We start from the raw sequence: 18,356 nt of genomic DNA, 5'->3' as shown, positions 1-18,356 counted from the left end.
AAAGTGGCCGTAATGACTCAGCTATTCCATCTCTTGGTACATACCCAAAGAAATGAAAAGTTATATCCATACAAAAACCTGTACAAAAATGTTTATAGCGGCATTATTCATAAAAACCAAGAAGTGGAAACAACCCAAATGCCCATCAACTTACGAATGGATAAATAAAATGTGGTATATCCATACAATGTAATATTATTCAGTGACAAAAAGAAACAAAGTACTTATATGTGCTACCTGGATGAATCTTAAAAATATTATGTTAAGTGGAAGAAGCCAATCAAGAAAGACCACATAATTATATAATTCCATTTATATGAAATATCCAGGATAGCTAAATCTATAGAGACAGAAAGTAAATTAGTGGTTACCTAGGACTAGGAGAGATGGGGATGGCTGTGTGGGAAGAGGCTAAAAGGGTGTGGGGCTTCTTTGAGGGGTAATGAAAATGTTCTTTCTAAAACTGACTGTGGTGATGTTTACACAACTCTGTGAATGTACTAAAATCCACTGAATTGCATACTTTAACTGGTGAAATTGTATGGTATGTGAGTTATATCTCAATACAACTATTTAAAAAAAAAGGCTTAATCTCTGCAGGTACTTTCATAATTCAACCATTCCTAAATTAGGATTAGAGACTTAAATCCTTCTGTACCTCAGTGCCTGCTTCTCTTGATAGAATACAATACCCTTTACACAAAAGCAAAACTACAGACCCACCTGGCTCTTGGGAATATGTATTCTGAGTTATTTACCCAAAAGAGGTTTGGGGAAGAAAAAAGCTGCACTATGCTGTCACATAAAAATCCACAGTATACACCTCCCCCAGTTGGGGGAAGAGTCTGTATAAATTGATTTTTATATATTTAAATGTGGCTTACACTGGAATTAAATGTGGAAATCTGGCCTTAGCAGAAAATCATACAAGCAAATAAACTAGCTCAAGCTAGCCCACACCTAAGGAAAAGTAAACAATTTTGTATATTCCAGCTCAAAAGTACAAAGGTTTGGATCTTCTGAATTTTTGAGATTTTCCTGATCTTTTGCTCTCAACTAGAACTAGTTCCAGGCCTAGAGAATCTAAAAACTGAAACCCTCAGTTCTCACTGGCTTAACCCTGGAATCAAGCTCATCAGCCAAGTCAATAAACAGGCACACACACATAAGGCATCAGTATTTCATACATGTAAGCTGTCCTAATTTTCATTCCACAAACAAGCCACAGAAGAAATTCTGACACACAGCAAAGGTAAAGCTGTATATTCGAAATATATAAAGACTTCAAATACACGTGATTTTAAATTTATTTCAAGTCAAACTGCTACAAAAGAAAAAACGCCAAGAACCATATACTGTTCACACTCCAAAGCCCCATCTAAATCTCTAAAAAACAATCTGAGGAAATATGATTCCCTTTGACTTGACTTGCTTAAACAACTTGGTCTAGTTCCCATTCAGCCAGAACAACTTCACTAATTTACTCTCATCTGTTTACTAATGGGTCTCCCCACAAGGTATCATTAGACAAAAAACTTCCACTATTTAAAAACGTTTGAGAAACACTGTTCTAATCAATAATAATAACCTTTGCTGTTAAATACCAGATAATTGTTCTTGTTGGAATGGTTGTGGGCAACTAGGAAAAGACTGTAGTTAAAGAAAATCTGGGTAGCTGGTCCTACCATGGGGAATGGGAAAACAAGTATGCTGAAAAGAGCTTTTTTCAGCTCTCCCTTATTGTTTCATCATCTAAAAGGAAGAAACCACTTTTCAAGAATATAAGTGAGCTACTATTCCCCCACACCAGCTATGTCAATGTGATGGAAAATTGTAAATCCTGATTATTTAATAAGATCCCAAAGAATATGCTTATACCCCTTTCCCTTATTAAAGGAAAAAGAAACTTTAAAGAAAAGAGATAAATAACATCTATCGTCTAAAGGAAAGAAGAGTAACATTCCCAGCAATAGGCAGATAGAGATTATTATCATCTAAATTAAGAGAGAAATATATACATTGGACATGATCTGTGTTTATTAACCTACTCTAAATTACAATATTAAGGTATACATTTTCATCCAGTTACATTAAACATATGACATTTTATGATTAGTTTACTAATGTTTTAACCTGATCTGCAAACAGGCAAATTTATTTCACCTATATTACTGTCATTAATTTTATCAAAAAATGTGGATAACAGTAAACCTATAAGAAGGTTATACCTTTTACCTTTCTTCATTATGCATCCTCATTAAAAACACAAGCATTTGGTTGGTTCACACACTACTCCACAAAAGATGCTCTGACATTTACAAAGGTCTAATTTGTTCTGCTATGTGATGTTTTAATTATACTACAAATAATAGGGTCTTATTGTTGGAGGAGCAGAATCCAACTACACTTCAATTTAATTAAATAGTTTATTTAAAATAACTCTTCCACCCAACACTGCTTCCAACTGACTATTTTTATACTTAAACAAATGCCAAAATTCCTAAATCCATATAGGTGATGGAAGAAATTAAAATTCTTACCTTGAAACACATATTTTCCTTGCCTCTAACCTATGACTCTAACCCATTAAAATGGTTTAAGTTTTGTTTGTTTCTTTGTTTGTTTTAAGGAAAGTACCCCAGCCCTAAGTCACCTCCCACTAATATCACAATAGGAATCAAAATATACAGAACATGAGGAACTCAAAAAGCTATCAGGCATATAAGAAACTAATAGCAAAAGGACAAAAGTTCCTCCTTACGAATAATTACTTTAGATGTAAATGGATTAAACTCTCCAATAGACATTGACAAAAATGAATTTTAAAAACGTAATCCAACTATATGTTCTCTACAAGAGACTTACTTTAGATACAAAGGTACAAATGGGTTGAAAGTGAAAGGATGGAAAAAGATATGACATGCAAATAGTAACCAAAAGACAGCACGGGTGGCTGTACTAATACCAGACAAAATAGACTTTAAATCAAAGGAGGTTATAAAATACAAAGAAGAACACTATATATTAATAAAAGGCTCAAGAGAACAAGAAGATATAACAATTATAAACATTCACCTAATAACAGACTATCAAAATATATGAAGTAAAAACTGACAGAATTAAAGGGGAAAATAGACAGTTCTATAATAATAGTTGGCAGTTTCAACACCCTACTCTCAATAATGGATAGAACAACCAGATGGAAGATAAGTAAGGAAATAGAGAACATGAACAACACAATTAACCAACTAGAGATAACAGACATATACAGAACATTCTACCTAACAACAGATTATACATTCTTCTCAAGTACAAGTGGGACATTCTCCAGAATACATGATATATCAGCCCACAAATTATGTCTCAATAGAGTTTTAAAGACAGATAATCATACAAAGTATTTTTCCTAACTACAACAGAATGAATTTAGAAATCAGTAAAAGAAAAATTAGAAAATTCACAAATTTGTGGAAATTAAACAATACGCTCTTAAACAACCAATGGGTCAAAGTAGAAATCCTAAGGGAAATTAGAAATACTTAAAAGACAAATGAAAACAAAAAACACAACATACCAAAATTTATTAGATGCGGTGAAAGTAGTGCTAAGGGGGAAATTTATAGCTATAAACACATATTAAAAAATAAGAAAGATCTCAAATCAACAACTTAACTTTACAATTTAAGAAACTAGAAAAAGCTGAAACCCAAAGCTAGCAGAAAGAAGAAAATAATAAAGACTAGGGCAGAGATAAATGAAATACTGAATAGAAAAATAATACAGAAAAACCAACAAAAACAAAAGTTGATTCTTCAAAAAATTAACAAAATTGACGAAACTTTAGCAAGATTAAGAAAAAAGAAGCAAATTACTAATCAGAAAGTGCAGACATTACTGATTCCACAGAAATAAAAAAGATTTTATGAGAGTACTGTGAACAACTGTGCACCAACAAAGTGGAAAACCTAGGTAAAACTGACAAATTTCTAGAAACCTATTAAGTCACAAAGAAATAGAAAATCTGAATAGACCCATAATTATTAAGGAGATTGAGTCAGTAATCAAAAAGCTCCCAACAAAGAAAAGCCCCAAACCTAATGGCTTCACTAGTGAAGTGTACCAAACATTTAAAGAATATCAATGCTCCTCAAATTCTTCAAAAAACTGAAGTGGAGGGAACACTTCCTAACTCATTCTATGAGGCCAGCATCGCCCTGATACCAAAGCCACACAGACATTACAAGAAAACTACAGACCAATACCCCTTTGAACACAGATCCAAAAAATCCCCCACAAAATACCAGCAAACTGAATTCAGCAGCATAAATGTAAATCAAAAGCACAATGAGATATCACCTAACACCCAACAGGATGGCTACTATCCAAAAAAAAACAAAACACAAAAAAACCCACACAGAGAAAATAACAAGTGTTGACAAGGATGTAAAGAAATTGGAACCCTTGTTCAATGTTGGTGTTGGTGTGAATGTAAAATGATGCAGCCGTGACGGAAACAGTATGGTCATTCCTCAAAAAATTAATAATAGAATTACCATATGACCCAGCAATTCCACTTCTGAGTATGTACCCAAAAGAACTAAAAGCAGGGTCTCAAAGAAATATATGCACACCCATCTACACAGCAGCAGCATTATTCACAACAGCCAAAAGGTAGAAGCAACACAAGGATCTATCAATGGATGAAAAAACAAAAAAATTAACAAATATGGTATATACATACAATGGAATGTTAGTCAGCCTTAAAAAGGAAAAAAATTCTGACACATGCTACAGTGTAGATGAACCTTGAAGATACCGTACTAAAAGAAATAAGTCAATCACAAAAGAGCAAATACTGCATGATTCCATTCATATAATGTAGATAAAGTAGTCTAATTCAGAGAGAGAAAAAACAAAATGGTAGTTGCCAGGGGCAGGTGGGAGGGGAAGAAATGGGCAGTTATTATTTAATGGAACAAGAGTTTTAGTTTTGCAAGATGAAAAGTTCTAGAGATGGATGGTAATAATGGATGCACAACAATGTGAATTACTTAATGCCACTGAACCATATATTAAAAATGATTAAGGGCTTCCCTGGTGGCGCAGTGGTTAAGAATCCGCCTACCAATGCAGGAGACACGGGTTCGAGCCCTGGTCCGGGAAGATCCCACATGCCACGCAGCAACTAAGCCCATTCGCTGCAACTACTGAGCCTGTGTTCTAGAGCCCGCAAATCCACAACCACTGAGCCTGGTGCCACAACTACTGAAGCCGGCGCGCCTAGAGACCATGCTCCGAACAAGAGAAGCCACCACAATGAGAAGCCTCTGCACCAAAATGAAGAGTAGACCCCGCTCACCACAACCAGAGGAAAGCCCGCGTGCAGCAATGAAGACCCAACGCAGCCAAAACATAAATAAATAAAATAAAATAATTTATTTTAAAAAGAGATTAAAACGCTAAACTTTATGTTATATATATTATACCATAATTTCTTAAAATAAATTTTTAAATCAAAATATGGACCAAAACTATGAATGAGTCAATACGTTAAAGATTGGAAAAAATAAGTTTCAAATGTAAACACAAAGTTAAAATTGGGGAGATTGGTTCAAGATGGTGGAGTAGAAGGACATGCTCTCACTCCCTCTTGTGACAACACCAGAATCACAATTAACTGCTAAACAATCATCGACAGGAAGACACTGGAATTCACCAAAAAAGATACCCCAGATCCAAAGACAAAGGAGAAGCCACGATGAGATGGTAAGAGGGGCACAATCACAATAAAATCAAATCCCATAACTGCTGGGTGGGTGACTCACAAACTGGAGAACACTTATACCACAGAAGTCCACCCACTGGAGTGAAGGTTCTGAGCCCCACGTCAGGCTTCCCAACCTGGGGGTCCGGCAACGGGAGCAGGAATTCCTAGAGAATCAAACTTTGAAGGCCAGCGGGATTTGATTGCAGGACTTCGACAGGACTGGGGGAAACAGAGACTCCACTCTTGGAGGGCACACACAAAGTAGTGTGTGCATGGGGACCTAGGGGAAGGAGCAGTGACCCCATAGGAGACTGAACCAGACCTACCTGCTAGTGTTGGAGGGTCTCCTGCAGAGGCGGGGGGTGGCTGTGGCTCACCGTGGGGACAAGGACACTGGCAGCAGAAGTTCTGGGACGTACTCCTTGGCGAGAGCCTTCCCAGAGTCCAACATTAGCCCCACCAAAGAGCCCAGGTAGGCTCCAGTGTTGGGTCGCCCCAGGCCAAACAACCAACAGAGGGGGAACCCAGCCCCACCCATCAGCAGACAAGCTGATTAAACTTTTACTGAGCTCTGCCCACCAGAGCAACACCCACCTCTACCCACCACCAGTCCCTCCTATCAGGAAACCTGCACAAGCCTCTTAGATAGGCTCATCCATCAGAGGGCAGACAGCAGAAGCAAGAAGAACTACAATCCTGCAGGCTATGGAACAAAAACCACATTCACAAAAAGATAAATGAGATGAAAAGGCAACGGCTATGTACCAGATGAAGAAACAAGATAAAACCCCAGAAAAACAAATAAATGGAGATAGGCAACCTTCCAGAAAAAGAATTCAGAATAATGATAGTGAAGATCCAGGACCTCAGAAAAAGAATGGAGGCAAAGATAGAGAAGATGCAAGAAATGTTTAACAAAGATCTGGAAGAATTAAAGAACAAACAGAGATGAACAATACAATAACTGAAATGAAAACTACATTAGAAGGAATCAATAGCAGAATAACTGAGGCAGAAGAACGGATAAGTGACCTGGAAGACAAACTGGGGGAATTCACCAGTGCGGAACAGAATAAAGAAAAAACAGTGAAAAGAAATGAAGACAGCCTAAGAGGCCTCTGAGACAACATTAAATGCAACAACATTCGCATTATAGGGGTCCCAGAAGGAGACGAGAGAGAGAAAGGACCCAAGAAAATATTTGAACAGATCATAGTCGAAAACTTCCCTAATGTGGGAAAGGAAATAGCCACCAAAGTACAAGAAACGCAGAGAGTCCCATACAGGATAAACGCAAGGAGAAACACGCGTAGACACATAGTAATCAAATTGGTAAAAATTAAAGACAAAGAAAACTTACTGAAAGCAGCAAGGGAAAAACAACAAAAAACATACAAGGGAACTCCCATAAGGTTAACAGCTGATTTCTCAGCAGAAACTCTACAAGCCAAAAGGGAGTGACATGATATACTTAAAGTAATGAAAGGGAAGAACCAACAACCAAGATTACTCTACCCAGCAAGGATCTCATTCAGATTCGATGGAGAAATCAAAAGCTTTACAGACAAGCAAAAGCTAAGAGAATTCAGCACCACCAAACCAGCTCTACAACAAATGCTAAAGGAACTTCTCTAAGTGGGAAACACAAGAGAAGAAAAGGACCTACATAAACAAGCCTGTAACAATTAAGAAAATGGTCATAGGAACATACATATGGGTAATTACCTTAAACATGAATGGATTAAATGCTCCAACCAAAAGACACAGGCTTGCTGAATGGATACAAAAACAGGACCCATATATATGCTGTCTACAAGAGACCCACTTCAGACCGAGGGACACATACAGACTGAAAGTGAGGGGATGGAAAAAGATATTCCATGCACATGGAAATCAAAAGGAAGCTGGAGTAGCTATACTCATATCAGATAAAATAGACTTTAAAATAAAGAATGTTACAAGAGACAAGGAAGGACACTACATAATGATCAAGGGATCAATCCAAGAAGAAGATATAACAATTATAAATATATATGCACCCAACATAGGAGTACCTCTATACATAAGGCAACTGCTAACAGCTGTAAAAGAGGAAATAGACAGTAACACAATAATAGTGGGGGACTTTAACACCTCACTTACACCAATGGACAGATCATCCAAAATGAAAATAAATTAGGAAACAGAAGCTTTAAATGACACAATAGACCAGAGAGATTTAATTGATATATATAGGACATTCCATCCCAAAACAGCAGATTAGACTTTCTTCTCAAGTGCACACGGAGCATTCTCCAGGATAGATCACATCTTGGGTCACAAATCAAGCCTCAGTAAATTTAAGAAAACTGAAATCATATCAATCATCTTTTTTGACCACAACGCTATGAGATAAGAAATCAACTACAGGGAAAATAACGTAAAAAACACAAACACATGGAGGCTAAATAATACGTTACTAAACAACCAAGAGATCACTGAAGAAATTAAAGAGGAAATCAAAAAATACCTAGAGACAAATGACAATGAAAACACGATGATCCAAAATCTATGGGATGCAGCTAAAGCAGTTCTAAGAGGGAAGTTTATAGCTATACAAGCCTACCTCAAGAAACAAGAAAAATCTCACATAAACAATCTAACCTTACACCTAAAGGAACTAGGGAAAGAAGAACAAACAAAACCCAAAGTTAGCAGAAGGAAAGAAATCGTAAAGATCAGAGCAGAAATAAATGAAATAGAAACAAAGAAAACCATAGCAAAGATCAATAAAACTAAAAGCTCGTTCTTTGAGAAGATAAACAAAATTGATAAACCATTGGCCAGACTCATCAAGAAAAAGAGGGAGAGGACTCAAATCAATAAAATTAAAAATGAAAAAGGAGAAGTTACAGCAGACACCACAGAAATACAAAGCATCCTAAGAGACTTCTACAAGCAACACGATGCCAATAAAATGGACAACCTGGAAGAAATGGACAAATTCGTAGAAAGGTATAACCTTCCAAGACTGAACCAGGAAGAAATAGAAAATATGAACAGACCAATCACAAGCACTGAAATTGAAACTGTGATTAAAAATCTTCCAACAAACAAAAGTCCAGGACCAGATGGCTTCACAGGTAAATTTTATCAAACATTTAGAGGAGAGCTAACACCCATCCTTCTCAAACTCTTCCAAAAAATTGCAGAGGAAGGAACACTCCCAAACGCATTCTATGAGGTCGCCATCACTCTGATACCAAAACCAGACAAAGATACTACAAAAAAAGAAAATTACAGACCAATATCACTGATGAATATAGATGCAAAAATCCTCAACAAAATACTAGTAAATAGACTCCAACAACACATTAAAAGGGTCATACACCATGATCAAGTGGGATTTATCCCAGGGATGCAAGGATTCTTCAATATATGCAAATCAATCAATGTGATACACCATATTAACAAATTGAAGAAGAAAAACCATATCAACTCAATAGATGCAGAAAAAGCTTTTGACAAAATTCAGCACCCATTTATGGTAAAAACTCTCCAGAAAGTGGGCATAGAGGGAACCTACCTCAACATAATAAAGGCCATATACGACAAACCCACAGCAAACATCATTCTCAATGGTGAAAAACTGAAAGCATTTCCTCTATGATCAGGAACAAGACAAGGATGTCCACTCTCACCACTATTATTCAAGATAGTTTTGGAAGTCCTAGCCACAGAAATCAGAGAAGAAAAAGAAATGAAAGGAATACAAATTGGAAAAAAAGAAGTATAACTGTCACTGTTTGCAGATGACATGATACTATACGTAGAGAATCCTAAAGATGCCACCAGAAAACTACTAGAGCTAATCAATAAAGTTGTAGGATACAAAATTAATGCACAGAAATCTCTTGCATTCCTATACACTAATGATGAAAAATCTGAAAGAGAAATTAAGGAAACACTCCCATTTACCATTGCAACAAAAAGAAGAAAATACCTAGGAATAAACCTACCTAGGGAGACAAAAGACCTGTATGCAGAAAACTATAAGACACTGATGGAAGAAATTAAAGATGATATCAACAGATGGAGAGATATACCATGTTCTTGGATTGGAAGAATCAATATTGTGAAAATGACTATAGTACTCAAAGCAATGTACAGATTCAGTGCAATCCTTATCAAACTACCAATGCCTTTTTTTACAGAACTAGTACAAAAAATCTTAAAATTTGTATGGAGACACAAAAGACCCCGAATAGCCAAAGCAGTCTTGAGGGAAAAAAGCGGAGCTGGAGGAGTCTGACTCCCTGACTTCAGACTATACTACAAAGCTACGGTAATCAAGACAATATGGTACTGGCACAAAAACAGAAACATAGATCAATGGAACAAGATAGAAACCCAGAGATAAACCCCCGCACATATGGTCAACTAATCTATGACAAAGTAGGCAAGGATATACAATGGAGAAAAGACAGTCTCTTCAATAAGTGGGCTGGGAAAACTGGACAGCTACATGTAAAAGAATGAAATTAGAATACTCCCTAACACCATACACAAAAATAAACTCAAAATGGATTAGAGACCTAAATGTAAGACTGGACACTGTAAAACTCTTAGAGGAAAACATAGGAAGAACAACACTCTTTGACATAAATCACAGCAAGATCTTTTTTGATCCACCTCCTAGAGTAATGGAAATAAAAACAAAAATAAACAAATGGGACCTAATGAAACTTAAAAGCTTTTACACAGCAAAGGAAACCATAAACAAGACAAAAAGACAACCCTCAGAATGGGAGAAAATATTTGCAAATGAATCAACGGACAAAGGATTAATCTCCAAAATATATAAACAGCTCATGAAGCTCAATATTAATGAAACAAATAACCCAATCCAAAAATGGGCAGAAGACCTAAATAGACATTTCTCCAAAGAAGACATACAGATGGCCAAGAAGCACATGAAAAGATGCTCAACATCACTAATTATTAGAGAAATGCAAATCAAAACTACAATGAGGTATCACCTCACACCAGTTAGAATGGGCATCATCAGAAAATCTACAAACAACAAATGCTGGAGAGGGTGTGGAGAAAAGGGAACCCTCTTGCACTGCTGGTGGGAATGTAAATTGATACAGCCACTATGGAGAACAGTATGGAGGTTCCTTAAAAAACTAAAAATAGAATTACCATATGACCCAGCAATCCCACTACTGGGCATATACCCAGAGAAAACCATAATTCAAAAAGACACATGCACCCCAATGTTCACTGCAACACTATTTACAATAGCCAGGTCATGGAAGCAACCTAAATGCCCATCGACAGATGAATGGATAAAGAAGATGTGGTACATATATACAATGGAATATTACTCAGCCATAAAAAGGAGCGAAATTGGGTGATTTGTTGAGACGTGGATGGATCTAGAGACTGTCATACAGAGTGAAGTAAGTCAGAAAGAGAAAAACAAATATCGTATATTAACACATATATGTGGAACCTAGAAAAATGGTACAGATGAACCGGTTTGCAGGGCAGAAATGGAGACACAGATGTAGAGAACAAACGTATGGACACCAAGAGGGGAAAGCGGCAGGGGGTGGGGGTGGTGGTGTGATGAATTGGGAGACTGGCATCGACATGTATACAATGATGTGTATAAAATGGATGACTAATAAGAACCTGCTGTATACAAAAATAAATAAAAGAAAATCTGGACCCAAAAAATAAAAAATCTGTTGAAGAGGAAAAATTAAATTAAGTTAAATTTAAAAAAATTAAAACTGATGAGATGAAATTAACAGATGAAAGAGACATTTTCAAGGCAAACAAAAAATCCCAGAACTCTAGAGTTGTAGCAGGCTTCAAAGATCTCGTGGAAGTCAAATTCTTTCACTCTGTAAATTAGCAGAGAAGCTCCTCAGGGAGGTTAGCAGTCTTGCATCAACTATCATCAATCAGTTCTGCCTACATTCAACAAGAAGCTGTGCCTACCATAAATTAACAAATCTGGAGTTTTTGTCAAAAATAGCATTATTTTCAATTCATTAAACTCTATTATATGTAGACAGTGTTAACATTTTTATTACTATTATTCTACCATAAATCCTTCATTGACATTATTATTATTATTATTCCCAATGTAACCTATACCCTTATAATCATAATCGTAAATCATTTTCCCCACGTGGAAAAGATGTGACACAAAGACAGCAAGTGCTGGGCACCTCTCCTTAGGATGGTTCATCCTCAGCAAGAATTAAATGAGAAATGAAGGGAGCTAAGTAGTTTGTCTTTTTTTTTTTCCAGCTTATGAGCTGAGTATCAAGCGAGGTTTCCATACTGTGCCTTCACTATATTTGTCTAACATGTAAAATCCAAAAAAAATTAGATTTGAACATTTATGTGGAAATGTACTACCAAATCTTTTTGTTTTAAGATAGTGTAATTTCAGAATACTAATAATAAAGCCCCCTTGTATCAGCACTTGACTAAAACCCTAAGAAACCTCTCAACTTTCTATGAATAATCTTAACTCTGCTTAAATGTTTTTTTTTTTAAAGAAGGCCTTTACAGGGACCCAAAAGTCTGAAGCAAAAAGAGACTAGAAATAGTTACTACCACTTCCCTTCCTAATCAAAGTTTGGTAGAAATCCCCTATGATTTATACTATAAGTCCTCAAAGTGTGGTCTGTGGAACCCTGGGGTCCCAACACCCTTTAGGGGGTCCACAAGGTCAAAACTATTTTTATAATAATACTAAAACATTATTAGCTTTTTTAACTATATTAGCATTTACACTAATAGTGCAAAAGCAACGGTGTGTAAAATTTCTGGCACCTTGGAACAAATTATAATGGTGGCACCAAACTGTATTGTTATTAGTGATTGTATTTTCACCATCAAGCACCAGCAATTATAAAAAAGAGTCTGTTTCACTTAAGAATGTCCCTGAAATAGTAAAAAAAGATATTAATTTTACTAAATCTTGGCCATTGCATACATATTCTTTTAATGTTCTATGTGAAAAAATGGTTAAGTATGCATGAAGCATTTCTTGCTATATACTAAATTATAATGCTTGATGGCTGTCTCAAGGAAAAGTGCTTCTGTAACTGAATTGAGACCTTGAATTAGCCTTTTTCATTAAACACCACCTTTACTTAAAAGAATGACTTAGGTATTTTGGCAGAGGTTTGCTCAGAAATGAATGAAGTCTACTTGTCACTTACAGGAAACAACTGACAATCATATTTGTTGCCAATGATAAAATTTGAGCTTTCAAGCAAAAATTAGATTTCTGGAAAACTCATATACACCATCATGTCACAACTGGGATAGCTTCCCAATAACTTGTTTCTGATGGAATAGGTGGTGATACTGATATTAACATACATGATTTTTTCAATATTTTATAATGAAAAGTAACTCACTGAACCAATATTTACAAATGACCAGGGCATGATGTTATAAATTCAGGCATGGGCATTAGATCCACTCTAAGTTCAGACCAATGGATTTTAACATAACATTATCAAAAAGTCCAATGTTATGATTTCAGATTCCATACTGTAACTGTCAGGGAGGAAGAAAACTTTCCTCTACCCTTCTTCTAGGTTATCCTGGCTGGTCTAAGAATTAAATTGGCATGAGACAGATTAACAGGAGAAAAGCAAATTTAATTTCATATGTATGGGAATCCCATCCACATGAGGGGTCAGAGACCCTCCATACATCAGAGTTTCAAAGACAGAAAGGTAAAATGAAGTGTATATGTCATCCTGAGCTACAGAATGGGATAGGGGCCTGCGGCTTCCAAGAACTAAGGTCATTCACAGGACAGTAAGAAGAGCAGATGTTTGACAATATGATGTTTGTCTGCCATATAGATGGGGCCACTAGTATAAAATTTATCTCTGGTAATAACTCTTTTTCTGGGAAAAATCCCCAATTTAAATCCTTCTAGTTAGTTAAGGAAGGGGCAGTAGTTTCCCTTGAACAGGCAGTTTCTCAACTGCCTTTAGCTCAAAATAATCCACGCTCAAAAGTGGCACATTTTGGGGAGGTTCATTCCAAACCCTTACATAACTAACTAAAAACTGTCATATGCTGAGTTTTGATGTAGTACCAAACAAGTATATCCATAATTATCTGGAGGCTATCAAAATATCCCTTCCTTTTTCAGCCATTAACTGGGTGAGGCTGGATTTCTCTCTGTATATATACTTCAACCCAAACAATATATTGCAATAGACTGAATGCAGAAGCAGATATGAGAATCCCGCTGTTTCTATTAAACCAGACATTAGAGATTTACAAAATCTAGAATGCCAGTCTTCTCACTCCTTTATTTATTCTTGAAAAATAGTCATCTTTCACTAAAAAATACGTTTATATTAACATGTAATGGGTTTATAATGATCATTTTAAGTGAATTAATAAAAATTTTGCATCTTTGCTTTAATTTATAATATAGTATAGATATAATCCACAAAAGCTTTCTGTGGTGCTCAATAATTTTTTAAGAGTATAAAAGGGTCCTGATACCAAACATTTGAAAGCACCTGATGTAAAGAACAAAGTATTAATATCAGATCCCTGCAAACCAAAAAGAACAAGAAGTACATTTTAAAAATTTTTTTTTAGTTTTCCTAGGAAAATTACATGAAAACTGAAAAGGAACACAATGGCAAATCAAAATTAACCTCATTCTAAGTAACATCAATACAGAATTTAAAAAAAAAAAGAATGCTTAGATGAAAGTGATTTTGTATATCCAGGAAACATGTAATATCTTGATCAGATAAACACATAAATATATCCATTAATAGTTTGATAGATAATATTTTTGATAGCTGCACATGACAGCCAAAGAAACATGCAATCACAAACTCAAAAACAGGTGATTAAAATAGCAGCCACCACCACCATGAGGGAGACAATCCAAGGTTCTGTCAGAAGGGACAAACAGGGATACTACAGCCACTCTCCGGCAGCATCTCAGGGCACCCAGCTCAGGGTCTAGCTGTTCTAAACTAAACTACATGCTTCCAAGTCCGGACAGTAACACTAAGCTCTCACTTAGCCCCAAAAGAGCAAATGGGTCATCGTGGAATTAATCTGGAATAACAGTGCTCGATCAGCCCAAAGCCCCTTTTCGGCTTACTAGATCCTTTGCACTTAGGAAAAACACTAGCAATATTTACTGAGCATTTACCATGTGCCAGGCATTGTGGGCTAAGCACTTTATATGTATTAACTCATTTAATATTCAAGATCATCTTAAGAGTATACACCATAATTATCCCCATTTTTGGAGTTGAGAAAATTGAAGCACAAAAAAGATAAATAACTTGCTCAAAGCAAAGCCAGGATTCAAATCCAGCCTGTCTGGCTCTGAGGCCCAGACCCTTAGCCACTACACTGTAGTACACAAAGGCACAGTAACCAACAATAATATATAAAGTTTAAATTCAGTGTCCACTGTAGACAATTTCTGTTGGTTACACTGAGACCTACTGCCTAAGAGAAGCTCCCAATTTGCAGAGAGCCCTCTGACAGGTCATCCATTACTACCCATGCACTGTTCAACTTCCAGGTATTAAGGGGCTTCGAGCAAGAAAAGTAGATTTTGGAAGGTGAAACTGTGGAGATTTATTTTTTGTCCAAGATATAGAATATAATACAAATTAGATGATTTCACACATCTTGGACCTCTTTTCCTTCCACTATTGAAGATAAAACCGTTATTATATAAGAATCTAGCTAGACTATTCCAAAGAGAATAATGCCTCAATTCAAGTCAATTGAAAGAGCTTTATAAAAACTGCTTTTACAAAAGTTCAGATTACACTATACATTTAAATGTTTTGCAATGTGACTAATTACAAGGGTAGCTCTATGTCTATACTTTTCAGTGTTCAGAGTGAGACTGCAGTTCTAAGAATGTGTTGAAGCAATTCAAGGCAGAGTTTTGAGGTCATTAAAAAGGAACCTAGGGGGCTTCCCTGGTGGCGCAGTGGTTGAGAATCTGCCTGCTAATGCAGGGGACACGGGTTCGAGCCCTGGTCTGGGAAGATCCCACTTGCCGCGGATCAACTAGGCCCGTGAGCCACAACTACTGAGCCTGCGCGTCTGGAGCCTGTGCTCCGCAACAAGAGAGGCCGCGATAGTGAGAGGCCCGCGCACCGCGATGAAGAGTGGCCCCCACTTGCCACAACTAGAGAAAGCCCTCGCACAGAAACGAAGACCCAACACAGCCAAGGCTAAATAAATAAAGTTAGAAAAAAAAAAAAAATGAACCTACAGCTTCCCTGGTGGCACAGTGGTTAAGAATCCGCCACAACTACTGGGCCTGCGCTCTAGAACCCGCGAGCCTACTGAAGCCCTCGGGCCTAGAGCCCATGCTCTGCAACAAGAGAAGCCACCGCAATGAGAAGCTCTCGCACCGCAACGAAGAGTAGCCCCCGCTCCCTATAACTAGAGAAAGCCCTCGCACAGCAACGAAGACCCAATGCAGCCAAAAATAAATAAATAAAATAAATAAATTTTTTTTTAAATGAACCTACAACTTCATTGTAGAAATTAATTCAAGCAAAGTGGAATGGGAAACAGAACAAGTCGTGTTACAACTCAGCCTTAAGGATGAGAAATAAGGAGTGGATAAGGCACTGCTAACTATCTCACAGTAATTACATAAGAAAATGCTTACAGATCTTTCAGGGTTTTCTTTGGTTTTAACATTTGGCACACGTTTTAAAATATGTACCATTATAAAGTGCCTTAAATAAATTACTACTTTTTTGGCCTGCTGAACTGAAAACATTCCACAATACAATTACAAAAATAACTTTCTGGTTTTCTCAGGGAAAAAAAAAAGACAATTTATAAGACGAATTCAGAGGTTAACAAAGAAAGAGATAACCCGATTTACATAAAGATTCCAACACGAACATAAATGGTAAGTGAAAATGAGTGATCCAGAAGACCGATAAAGTCCCTTCTACCTACAAACTGTCGTACATCATAAACACTGCTACAATTTTGAATACCTGAAAGAAAAAAAAACCACACAGAATTAATATTGCCAAAGAAAATTTCGACTGAGTCTTACAACATATTAGGTCATCGGCAGTGCTAGACCTGCAAGCACTCGAGGAAGCTATCTTAAAATGAGAAATGGGCTTTAAGTTATCAACATTCACAACGATGTGTAAAACTCTATTCTGTAATGAGTAAATGCCCAGGAAAGGAAACGAACCAATTCAAAACTGCACTGGTACTTTAAGAGACTTAAAGGCACAGGAGGGAAACAACCATTGAGCCCAGCAAGCCTTTGCGTTGGGTTGCAGGAGTCCCTGAACACTTGCAGGAAGAACCCGCAACTCAGGAAGGAAGGCTGGAGGGAAACTCTGCACTGTCATCTAGGGCGATCTGATTCAGGTTCAAATCAAACCCACAAGGCGCCAAGTTGTAAGCAGAGAACACACTTTAGGCCAAGCCACCCACTGAGAGGGAGCAAGCCCAGCCATTGCCGACGTCACACCACAGCCCACCCTGAAGCCCGGCGCACCTAGTGGGTGGGAGCTGGGGCGGCTGGGGAGGCGGGGTACGCGCCCGGCCCCTGCCCTCCGCCCCTCGGCTCCGCTCCGCGCTGTACCGCAGCCACCCGCGCGGTCACCACCGAGAGAAAGGGAGAGCAGGGCAGGGGGCCGCCTCTGCCCTGAGACCGCGCCGGGCACCCTCCGCGGGGACTGGAACGGGAACGACCGAGCCTCCATGGGTGGGGGCGGGGCGTTTTCCAGAAACCGGCCAAAGGCCCCACCCATCAGGGGTTCCCCTCAAGACCCGGTCCACCCCCCGAAAGACACGGGTTACACAACCTGTCAGGTAAGGGGCGGAGGGATCGCAGGGCGCAGACCGGTGCGGGCCCGGGGTCGCTCCTCCCCGGCCCCTCCAGCCCCCAGGACGCCGCGGCTGAGGAGATAGGAGGGGTGGCGGGCGGGCGGGATAGCCGCAGCCGAGGGGCTGCCGGCCCGGACGCGCTGACGGCGGCGGGGCGCTCACCGGCTCAGGATGGGGCGCTGGCAGGGACTGGGTAAATCTGCAGCAGCCGGCTCGGCGTCGGCAGCGCGAGCAGCTGCTCTCCGGGGGCCCGGCGGATGCCTCGCCGCCCGCCGCCGGGTGTTTTCATACAAACCCCGGTGGCAGAAGAGGAGGAGCAGGCGGCGGCGGCGGCGGCAGCGGCGGCGGAACCTGCCTGCATCCCGGGCAACGTCAGCGCGGCGCCCCTCCCACCGCACTCCTCGGCCAGCCGGTTCGCGCGCGCCGGGCGGGAGGGAGGGTGGGGCACGCGTGCGCGCGGGCCGGGTGGGTGCGCCCCGCGGGGAGGGCGGGGCACGCGCGGGCAGGAGCAGGGTGGGGGGTGTTGGGGAGCGCGCGTGGAGAAGGAGGGAGCGCGCGCAGGGGGGAGGGCGGGGCGCTCGCGCCGTTGTTTGGGGGCGGGGAAGGCCGGGCCGAGAGTCTGGAGCAGGGCATGTGCGCGACGCCGGCTGTGGTGCCCTGCAGCTGCCGGCCTACCCAACCAAATGGT

At 39.0% G+C, this 18,356-nt stretch overlaps 1 protein-coding gene across 4 annotated transcripts in view; it reads right to left on the bottom strand.

Moving 5' to 3' along the window:
- AGTPBP1 (ATP/GTP binding carboxypeptidase 1) overlaps positions 1-18,013 on the bottom strand; it is a 178,751-nt gene extending 160,738 nt beyond the window's left edge. For 2 of the 4 annotated variants that reach the window (XM_059924507.1, XM_059924513.1), the window contains exon 1: positions 17,831-18,013. The gene's annotated coding sequence lies outside the window, so the exon portion shown is untranslated. Of the gene's footprint in view, positions 1-17,336; positions 17,495-17,646; positions 17,801-17,830 lie in introns of those variants that run through there. The other 2 variants (XM_059924508.1, XM_059924510.1) reach the window with 2 other exon arrangements.
- Between the last annotated feature and the right edge of the window lie 343 nt (positions 18,014-18,356).

Source organism: Balaenoptera ricei, chromosome 6, assembly GCF_028023285.1.
Source record: "Balaenoptera ricei isolate mBalRic1 chromosome 6, mBalRic1.hap2, whole genome shotgun sequence".
NCBI classification, from domain to species: Eukaryota; Metazoa; Chordata; class Mammalia; order Artiodactyla; family Balaenopteridae; genus Balaenoptera; species Balaenoptera ricei.
This window is presented reverse-complemented; position numbering and strand designations above follow the sequence as displayed.